Raw genomic sequence first — 10,183 nt, forward strand, 5'->3', positions numbered from 1 at the left:
AGAAAATTTAGATAGCTGAAGAATGTCTAATGTTCAAATCATGGCATCCAATTTTATAAACATTCCTTTAATATTTTTGTATATATCTTGAATAGGAGCAACCCATAAACAATGATCTGGACTCAAACATGAGGAAGAAAGAAGAATGGATTTCAGTTGAGAAATTGGATATCTCTGTTAGTGTTCCCAAGCTATGCCCTCTTACAGGCAGGAAATGTCTTTTAAAACTAATAGTCTTTCAGTGGCATTAAATGACTATGAATCATAGAACACCACAATCTCTTAATAACCGAATGTGTGAACATCTCAAAGAAGAATGGAGGCATGCATGAGGGGAATAAGTAAGCTGAAACAAATTGACAACAAAGACATTCAGGTAAAACAATGGTATAAAATTGAAGATATAAATGATTGAAAAAAAGGAAGATAAATCATGAGGGGCAACAGATGGATAGTCAATGAATTTCTTTAAAATGTCTTAAAACATTGAAGATGTGTTGGTGGGCATGGAAAAGAATCATAAAGTATGACATTAGCTGTCATACATATGGATAAGTCATAGTTCTCACTATCAGAGGAAGGGTATATGATGATGTGACCATTATTCATTTTAATTACCTATTATTTGTATGGAATTTTAAGAATTTAAGACAATTTCCATAAACCACCAAAATAAAATGAGATATTTAAAACATAGGGCAGCTAGGTGGCACAGGGGATAGAGCGCCAGGCTTTGAGCTGGAAATGCACATTTTGTTGAGTTCAAATCTAGCCTCAGAAACTTAATAGTTGTGTGAGCCTGGGCAAATCACTTAACACTGTTTGCCTCAGATTCTTCATCTATAAAACGAATTGGAGAAGAAAACGGAAAACAATTCCATTATCTTTGCCAAGACCACACCAAGTGGGCTCAAGAAGAATAGGGCATGGCTGAAAAATAACTGAACAACAACAATCACAAATATTGTTATCCATCTTTTTACAGATAAGGATACTGGGACTTGGAAGAATTAAGAAATTTGTAACTGTAGAAAGTCATAGCAACGATTCAAACTCAGGTCTTATTATTGCAAGTAAACAATTATTTTATCACATGTTATAAAACCCACTTTTATATTTCATGTATAACATAAAAATGAAAAATAGTTTATACTTTCCAAAAGAGACAGAATGTATTTTGTTTCTACTATAACTATTCAAATATTTTACCATTTTTCAACCTTTCTTGAAATACTATTAAGAATTCTGTAGACATGCAGATTCAAATTAAAAATCGCTTTTCCTGTAATGAATATGGAAAATCACTAGTGACACAAAAATACAAATAAAATCATCCTGATATCACAAGATTTCCTTTTATTAGGAGAAGTAATGAACATAAAAAAGTAAATTTACACAGAACCAAAATCTGAAATCAGTTCTCCCAACTCTGTATCTGGCATTCTTTTCACTGTACCATATAAGCATAGCTGCTCCATTTATGAGTAACAAGTATCAGTATCTTTAAAGTTATAACTTTAAAGTCACTTGGTAACCTGAATATGAATATAAAATTCTTTTATATTAAAATAAAAATAATTTTGGAATTCCACTTTAGGATCTGACCTTAGCTGAAGTATCATTCCAATGAATATTTTCAATAATGGCAAACCATCTTCCTTTGAGTAAAGATTTTTTTTAAGAGTCAAAATTTGGAACCAAGTTAGTGAATAATAAATGGGAACAAATAATTAATATTCTTAATTTCTTAGAGAGGAGAGTTTGGAGTTTGTAATATAAAGATATCTTTTCATTTTGTGTATGTGTGACTTGAGAAATGCCAAAGGCAATTTCCTATCAAAGAAACTCACTGGTTTTCATTTTATAGGGGGTAAAAAGGTAGAGAAATATATTTGCAGAGAAAAATATTTTCTTTTCTTTTTCCAATATAACAAAATATGAGCAAAGGTTTGCCACATGAATATTTCCATAGAGGATATTATGTAAAATCATGGATGGTGGTCAATTCTGGTTTTCCAAAAACAAAAACAAAACAAACCAAAACAAAAAACCATAAAACTGTTCCAATTTTCATAAAACACACCAGTGGGCAGGGATATGTCACTGAATATATTTCCATGGAGAACAGAGATAATTAGACCCAAGTACTTCACTTTCTGATAATCTGTAAGACTAAAACTCGGAGAATATAGTAGAATACAATAGTTACCATGTCCAACGGATTTTCTTTCTCAAACATTGGATTTCTTTAAGTGAGTTTTCAGAAAATACAGTATTATAGCCAATTCTTTCTTTAATTCTCTAATAAATAGTGCAGTTTGAAAATGATCCCAACACTAGCTAACATCTTTTATTTCATGATATATGAGAGGACTTGGAGTATTTTAAGCCAAAAGAGAATCTCTTTAAAGACTTGAATTGATGAGATGGTTCATTTTATTTTTCTTTTCTAGTATAGAAGCAGGGGGAATTTAGTATCTTGAATAATAGTTCATTATTATTCTTCCCTCCAGGTATTCTTGTAGAATGTTTTAGGGCTATTTAGTTTTAAGCTAAAATTAGATTTGGGTGAGAGATTGCATTGTGGGGTTCTTCTCAATTATTTGCTTCTTACCTAAGGTAAGATAAAATCATGTAATAATACAATTTAAGCCTTGGAATGATCTCTTATCCCCTACCCCTGCTACTTTCTTGTAGGATAATACAGATTTCTATACCCAACTGAGGTTTATGTTATTCCCTCTTTGTGCCAATTCCAATAAGAATAAGGTTCAAGCACTCCCTGGCCACTTAGCTCATTTTCCCTGCCTGTAAAAACTATTTTGTGCCCTCTTTTAGTTGAGATAATTTACCCAATTCTATCTCTTCCTTTCCCTCTCTTCCAGGGTATTGTTCTTTCTCTCCCCTTAACTGGACTTTTTTAGACATCATTGCATAATATACAATTCACACTTCTGTCCTTTCTCTATGTATACTCCTTCTACTTGGCCTAATACTGAGTCATTAGGAGTCAATTTATAACCATCTTCCCATGTGGGAATGTAAATATTTTAAACTTATAAGGGAATCCCTTATTATTTCTTTTCCCTGTTTACCTTTTTATGCTTCTTTTCAGTCTTGTATGTGAAAGTCATTTTTTTCTATTCATCTCTGGTCTTTTCATCAGTAATCCTTGAAAGTTCTCTATTTTTTAAATATCCATTTTGCACAGTAAAGGAGATTATACTAGGCCTTGCTGTAATTCTAGTTCCTTTCCCTTCTGGAATAACATATTCCTAGTCCTCCAATCCTTTAATGTAGAACTTGCTAGATCTTGTGCTATTTTAACTGTGCCTTTATGATATTTGAATTGTTTCTTTATAGATGCTTATGATAGTTTCTCCTTTATGGGAGCTCTGGAATTTGACTATAATATTCCTGATAATTTTCTTTTTTGGATCTCTTTCAGTAGATCATCAGTGGATTCTTTCAATTTTTATTTTACCTTCTGGTTCTAGAATATCAGGCAGTTTTCAAGAATAATTTCTAGAAAGATGATGTGTAGAATTTATTTTTTTTTAATTTGTGATCATGGCTTTCAAGTAGTCTAATAATTCTTCAGTTATCTCTCCTAAATTTATTTTCCAGGACAATTGTTTATACAATGTGATATTTCACATTTTCCTCTATTTTTTCATTCTTTTTTATTTTGTTTGATTGGTTCTTGATGTCTCATAGACTCATTAGCTTCTAATCATCCAAGTCTACTTTTTAGGGAGTTATTTTCCTCAATGAATTTTTATACTTTTTTTTTTTTTGCATTTGGCCAATTCTGTTTTGTTGTAAGGCATTCTTAGCTTCAGTGGATTTTTGTGCCTTTTTTTTTTATTATTACTATTTGGCCTATTCCCTTTTTTAAGGTGTCATTTCCTTTAGCATTTTTTGTGCCTGCTTTGCTGAGCTGTTAACTTTTTTCATGATATTCTTGCATAACTCTCATTTCACATTTTTTCTTCACCTCTCTTATTTGATTTTAATTTTTTTAATTAATTTTAAATTTAAAATTTTAATTGATTTTATATTTTTAAATTTTTTTCAGCCTTTCCAGGAATTCTTTGGGGATCACAGATCAATTCACATTTTTCTTTGAGGCTTTGGATGCAGCAGTTTTGACTTTTTTGCCTTCTTCTGAGTTTGTGCTTTGGTCTTCCATGTCACCATAGTAATTTTCTGTGGTTGTGTTTTTTTTTTGTTGTTTTTTCATTTCCCCAACCTATTTCTTGAGTTTTAATTTGATGTTGTAGTAAGAATCTGCTCCTGGGATGTAAAGGGCACTCAAGCTTCAGGCCGTTTTTGCTGCTGTTCTAAGAGCTAGTTTTGTGGGTATGACCAAGATCCTCCCCTCCACTAAGACCTCAAGCTCTGGTGGGCTACTGCTTTTCCTCACCCTGGGACTGTGACCCAGATCCATATATGGGAAATGAAACAGGGCTTTTCACAACCAGAAAAAGGGCCCTGTAATCTCCTTTTGACCAGTTGTCTGACCTCTTTACCATCTGTGGGATGAAAGCTCCAGAAGATACTGCTGCCTCTGCTGGTTCAGTCACCACCAAGGCCTGTGGCTGGTTTGGTGGGGCCCAGACTATACTGATGCAGCTTTTGCTGGACTGTGTTCCACTCTCACTCTAGTGACAAAGACCTTTCCTGATGATGCTCTAATTTGTATTGGGCTGGAAAATAGTTTCACACCATTCTTTAGTGCGTTCTGCTGATCTGTAATTTGTTTTGAGGGATTATCAAAAGTTGTTTGTAGGGGAATTTCAAAGAGTTCAGGGGAGTGTCTGTCTTTTCTCCACTCCCTTCTGTACCTACTTTTTTTTCTCATTTATTTATTTATTTTTAGTTTTCAGCATTCACTTCCACAAGATTTTGAATTTGAAATTTTCTCTCCATCTCAGCCTTCCCCCCATCCCAACATGGCAGGAATTCTGAATGCTCCTTCCCCTAATCTGTCCTCCTTTCTACCTCCCCCCCTTCTCTTATCCCATTCTCCTACTCTTTTCTATTCAGCTATGATCTTTTCATCAAGAATGCTTGAAAGTCCTCTATTTCGCTGAATATCCACTTTTTCCCCTAAAAGATTGTGCTCAGTTTTGCTTGGTAGGTGATTCTTGGTTGTAATCCTATCTCCTTTAATCTTTAGAATAATATATTCCAAGCCCTCCAATCTTTTAATTTAGAAGCTGCTAAATCTTGTGTTATCCTGATTGTGTTTCCACAGTACTTGAATTGTTTCTTTCTGGCTGCTTGCAATATTTTCTCCTTGACCTGGGAACTCTGGAATTTGGCTACAATATTCCTAAGAGTTTTTCTTTAGGGATCTCTTTCAGGAGGTGATAAGTGGATTCTTTCAATTTCTATTTTGCCATCTGGTTCTAGAATATCAGGGCAGGTTTGCTTGATAATTTCTCGAAAGATGAGCTGGAGGAGAAATTGGTAAATCACTCCAGTATTTTTACAAAGAAAACCCCAAATGGTTTCATGAAGAGAGGGACGTGACTGAAAAGGACTACAGAAAGAAAAACAACATTTTGGCAGTTGATGAAATTCATGGATGATTCTTAAAATATTTTAGTTGCAAAAAAAATACATAGAGATACAAAGGAAAACAATTATATTGAAATACAGTTATCAAAATATTTATAAAAAATAAGTTCATGGAACTTAGGTTAAGAATGTCTTAGTGCCAAAAGCTACTAGAGAGTTTTGAGCAAAGGAATCACACATGAGATTTATAGCATAAGAAGATTTTTTTAATGGGATATAGAGGGTGGATTGAATAGAGGACATATTGGTAGAAATATTCCCCTGGAATATTGAAGGTTCTTAACACATGCTTGTTGAATGAATTAGGTACATGACTGAACCAAAAGTTATGATAAGCTATGATCAGGGTTTTATAAAATCATATATAACTAGTGAAATATTTTATAACATTTTAAATTGTACCTATCACAGATGTAATATATAAGATTAATTAAAACCATAATCATTACTAATTAATAATTAGCTTAAATCACATGTGGCATGTATAGATACTTTTCTCTCCCTCAGAAGTTTTCAAAGCACTTTGTTTTTGTCATTGTTGTTGTTGTCAAATGGTGATTTATTCAGTAGTCCCCTTTGTAGCTTTTAATTTGCTGGGCATTTTATAGCACTGCTATTGATGTCATCAATGACATCATGAGGATATCTGCTATCAATGTTGCATCCCACAGACTCTTTAATCTCTATCTCTTTAATGGTTCCAAAGAGGTTTCTTGCCAAGGATTGGCACCTCATCTGTTGGATAATGCTGACATCAAGACTGATGTTTCCACTGTGTTTAATATGTTTTTGCTTCTTTCTGTCCCAAGGAGGTTCCTTTAGGGTTTCGATGATCAAGGCTGAAAAAGAAGGCATAACATCAATCTGGGCCTGTCTGTTCTGAATGGTAAATTTCACTGTGATCCTTAACCCTTTCCAGTCAGTCACCTGTTGCCTTGGAGGTGTCATCACCAACCTTGTTGGAAGACAAAACCAGTGGACTAGTTTTGGGGGCCAGAGCTGATGTGGCACCAACTTCACCAGCAGTGCACCTTCAAAACATGACTTTAATTTCATTAAAGTCAAATTTGGCAACGAAAGTGGAGGCTCGGCCTGGATGCTGTGGGATAGCTGCCGGTGTCAGATGAACCTGCATTCAAGACAAATGAAAGAAATTAAATCCTCACCACCATGAGCTGAGAGCCAAAAACCAAAGCACTTTTAAAATAGTATCTCACATGAGCCTCACAAAAATCCTATAAATTAGGTATCACAGGTATTACCTGTGACCATTTTTAGAGTTGAAGAAACTGAAACTCAGAGAGATTAAGTAACTTGACTCTGGTTACACAATTAAGAATGTCAGAGGCAGGCTCAAGCCAATGTTTTCCTATTTTGAAGTCATGCACTTTATCCACTGTTTGCTCTCCAAAGGTAAAATCTATGGTTTCATCAGACTGATCTCATGAGATATTATAATGCATACAAAATGTCATACAATCTGTAAAGTTGTATGTAAACACTAATGATTAACATTATCATTATGACTGATATTTTATTTTGGTATAAATCCTTACTTGATGAAGATTATGACAGCAGAGTAATGCAAAATTACAACAGGCTCTGCCAAGCTATAAAGGCTGTGAGCAAAAGCTAGAAATTTCCTGTGTGTCTATCATCCAGGGGACAAGTATAACTCATTTTGGAATGGCTCTTCACAATAAGGTTCACTACAAAGTGATGTTGTTTTTTTATAACCACTGCATCATATGGAGCCTGCATTCTAATGCATAAAGAGTTTGCAATTTAATAAAAGAAGCTTTCACAGTGATAAAAATAAGGGATCCTTCACTTTCTTAAGAAAAATCATCCTCGGGGCAGCTAGTTGGCACGGTGGATAGATCACTGGCCCTGGATTCAGGAGGACCTGAGTTCAAATCCGCCCTCAGACACATAACACTTACCAGCTGTGTGACCCTGTGCAAGTCACTTAAACTCATGCCTAACCAAAAAAAAAAAGGCAAATAAAAAAAAATCATCCTCATCCTTATGCCTGTCATGCTTGTCATCATCACTAACACTAACATACCATAGTATACTCTGATGACATAGGACAATTGAGACCACGTGGAACATTATGAACATTAGCTTAGTGATTTAGTCATTGGTAAGGTTAAAATCAAGCTCTCTATAAAATGTTGTTTTTTTTTAATTTGTATTTGTATCCACAGCACTTAGCACAGTGTGTGGCAAGTACTATATACTTTATAAATGTTTATTGATTTATTGATTGAAAAAGTGTATTTTTTTTTATCATTGTATCCAAAATAATTTTAATTGTCAATGAATAGAATTCTGTTTTATTTGTTTGCTATACTTGATTTTCTGGAGCATCTTCACTTCTTAATAAACTCAGTTATCTATTTGACTGTTCAAAATTTCCTCATCATGAGAGAAGATGTTTGTTGACCTTTTACTGGTCACACAGAAAGGACTTTCTTCTCCTCCTTACTTATGTCACTCTCTGATAACAAGTTAGGGGGATTAAATCTTACAGACTGCAGAATGCCATTTATGATACTATTTTCTTAGGTAGCTTTACTTTCACCAGAACATGATTTTGCAGTTGATATGGAAACCCATATGTATTGTATTGTCACTACACTTCAAAATCTTACAGAATTATCATCTTTTAAAAAATACTTTTCGAACATACACCATATACAAACTCTTATGGAAAGAAAAGTGTGTTATTTGTATATGCTGTGTTTGTGAGTAGCCCAGAAAAAAAATGGCATTCTGGGTTTGCACTTTTTGACTTCAGGCTATCTTAACTTTTAAGCCATATCATTTTTGCTTATCTAGTATACATGTCTACTGGTTCTGTCTTTTTTTCTGGAAGACCTCCTATTGATATTTGCCTTCTTTCTTCCGAGGAACTTAACGTTGTGATTAGAATAACTATACAAATATTTATAAAAGGCTTTATTTTGTTTAACTTCTTATCTCAGCCATCTCCAAACCCTTTACCATAATAGCCATCCTTTCCTGGAGTAGGTGGAATTATTGATCCAAGAAGTAATAGAAATAGGGAAGTTGGCATTTGTGTTTTTAGCCAACACTCAATTTTATTGACTCAGAAATGAATATAAACTCTTTGAAGACAGGGACTGTCTCATTTCTGTCTTTATGTTTCCAGAGCTTAGCACAGTACTTGCTGTGTAGTAGATGCTTTTAAAAAAAGTTTGTAAATTGTTTGATATTAAGCTGGTTAACTCACTCCTCCCTAGAGGTTTAGATATGATAGGTGTTAAAATAAATACTTCCTTCATCAATATTGGATACTTTGCTCGTAACTGGTATTGGCTCAGTTCTTCCCCATCTTCTATCTCTGGGATTCCTTTTCTAAACTTAAATGTAGAGCTCAATGTTATTATTACAATTCATCTTATTAGTTTGGGCAGAACATCCAGTCTATTTAGATCATTTTGAAACTTGATTCTGACATATTCCATATTACCTGTGCCTCCAGGGTTTCTTGTCATCAATAAATTTAGTAACCTTGCTTCCTATGGCATATCTCAAGAGTATTTGACTTGGAACAAGGAGAGAAGGAATATATTTCTGTTTCTGCAACTTACTAACTACATGGTCTTAGGTGTTTACCAAACTGTTTTAGTGAATTAATTTAATTTCCCTAGGCCTCATTTTCTTCATCTGTAAAAAAGAGGTTAATGGTACTTGCACTATTCCATCATTATGAGGATCAAAAATGTACATAAAATATTTTAAAATTTAAAAGTCTAATACAAATACAAATTATCATAGGTCAGTTCAGGAGACAGGGAAGGAACTTGTGACAAGCCAAAACACTTTCTTTTTTCATTAATCAATGCCCTTTGGGGACAGTTACATTAACATCAATGAATCAACTCAAATGTTCTGTAAAAGTAATCTATAATCTCTCATATCTTCATTCTACTTATAGAATTATTACAATAGATGGTTAAATATTTTGCTATCATCAAGATAAGCAATGTTGGTCTTTCCTAGTATCCCTATCAATAAAAGGAATATGATTAATTTGAGATTCTCAGTGAACCTATACTGGCCCTATTTAACACAATAACATACTCAGAAACCAGGAGTTTATTAATTACTTCATGAAGTTGGCCAGAGATTAACATCAAATTTACCCGTCTGTAGTTGTTTTGTTGTTTTTGTTTTTTGTTTGTTTGTTTTTTGTAATCCAGTATTTTCTCTTCTTTGGTAATGATAAATTTTGCCTAGTTTTAGTGTTTTCTCACTTCTGCTCTTATCCATGATTTCTCAAAGAATACTCATGGTGCCTTTGAGATCACTCCTGTGAATCTTTTCAGTATTCTAGCATATAATTGAGATGGGCCTGGAGACTTGAACTCATTTAAATCAAATATGCACTCTTTTTATCTCAAACTTTATTTTTTTTTATGTTACTGCCCTTCTTTCTCCACTCTAAAGACCATTCTCTTTAGTAGAGAATATGGGAGCAAAAGAGCATTTAAGTTGTTCTGCATACTCTCCAACATCTGTTAGTATTACATTATTGTCCCCAAGCAGTAAGATTAGTGCATGCCCC

General features: G+C 33.8%; 1 pseudogene; it reads right to left on the reverse strand.

Annotated features, from left to right (window-relative positions):
- Nucleotides 1–6,171: 6,171 nt before the first annotated feature.
- On the reverse strand, nucleotides 6,172–6,534 carry LOC110193792 (large ribosomal subunit protein uL11 pseudogene; annotated as a pseudogene).
- Nucleotides 6,535–10,183: the final 3,649 nt, after the last annotated feature.

The sequence above is a fragment of the Phascolarctos cinereus genome, unplaced genomic scaffold (assembly GCF_003287225.1).
Source record: "Phascolarctos cinereus isolate Bilbo 61053 unplaced genomic scaffold, phaCin_HiC Scaffold_7;HRSCAF=346, whole genome shotgun sequence".
In the NCBI taxonomy this organism is placed as follows: Eukaryota; Metazoa; Chordata; class Mammalia; order Diprotodontia; family Phascolarctidae; genus Phascolarctos; species Phascolarctos cinereus.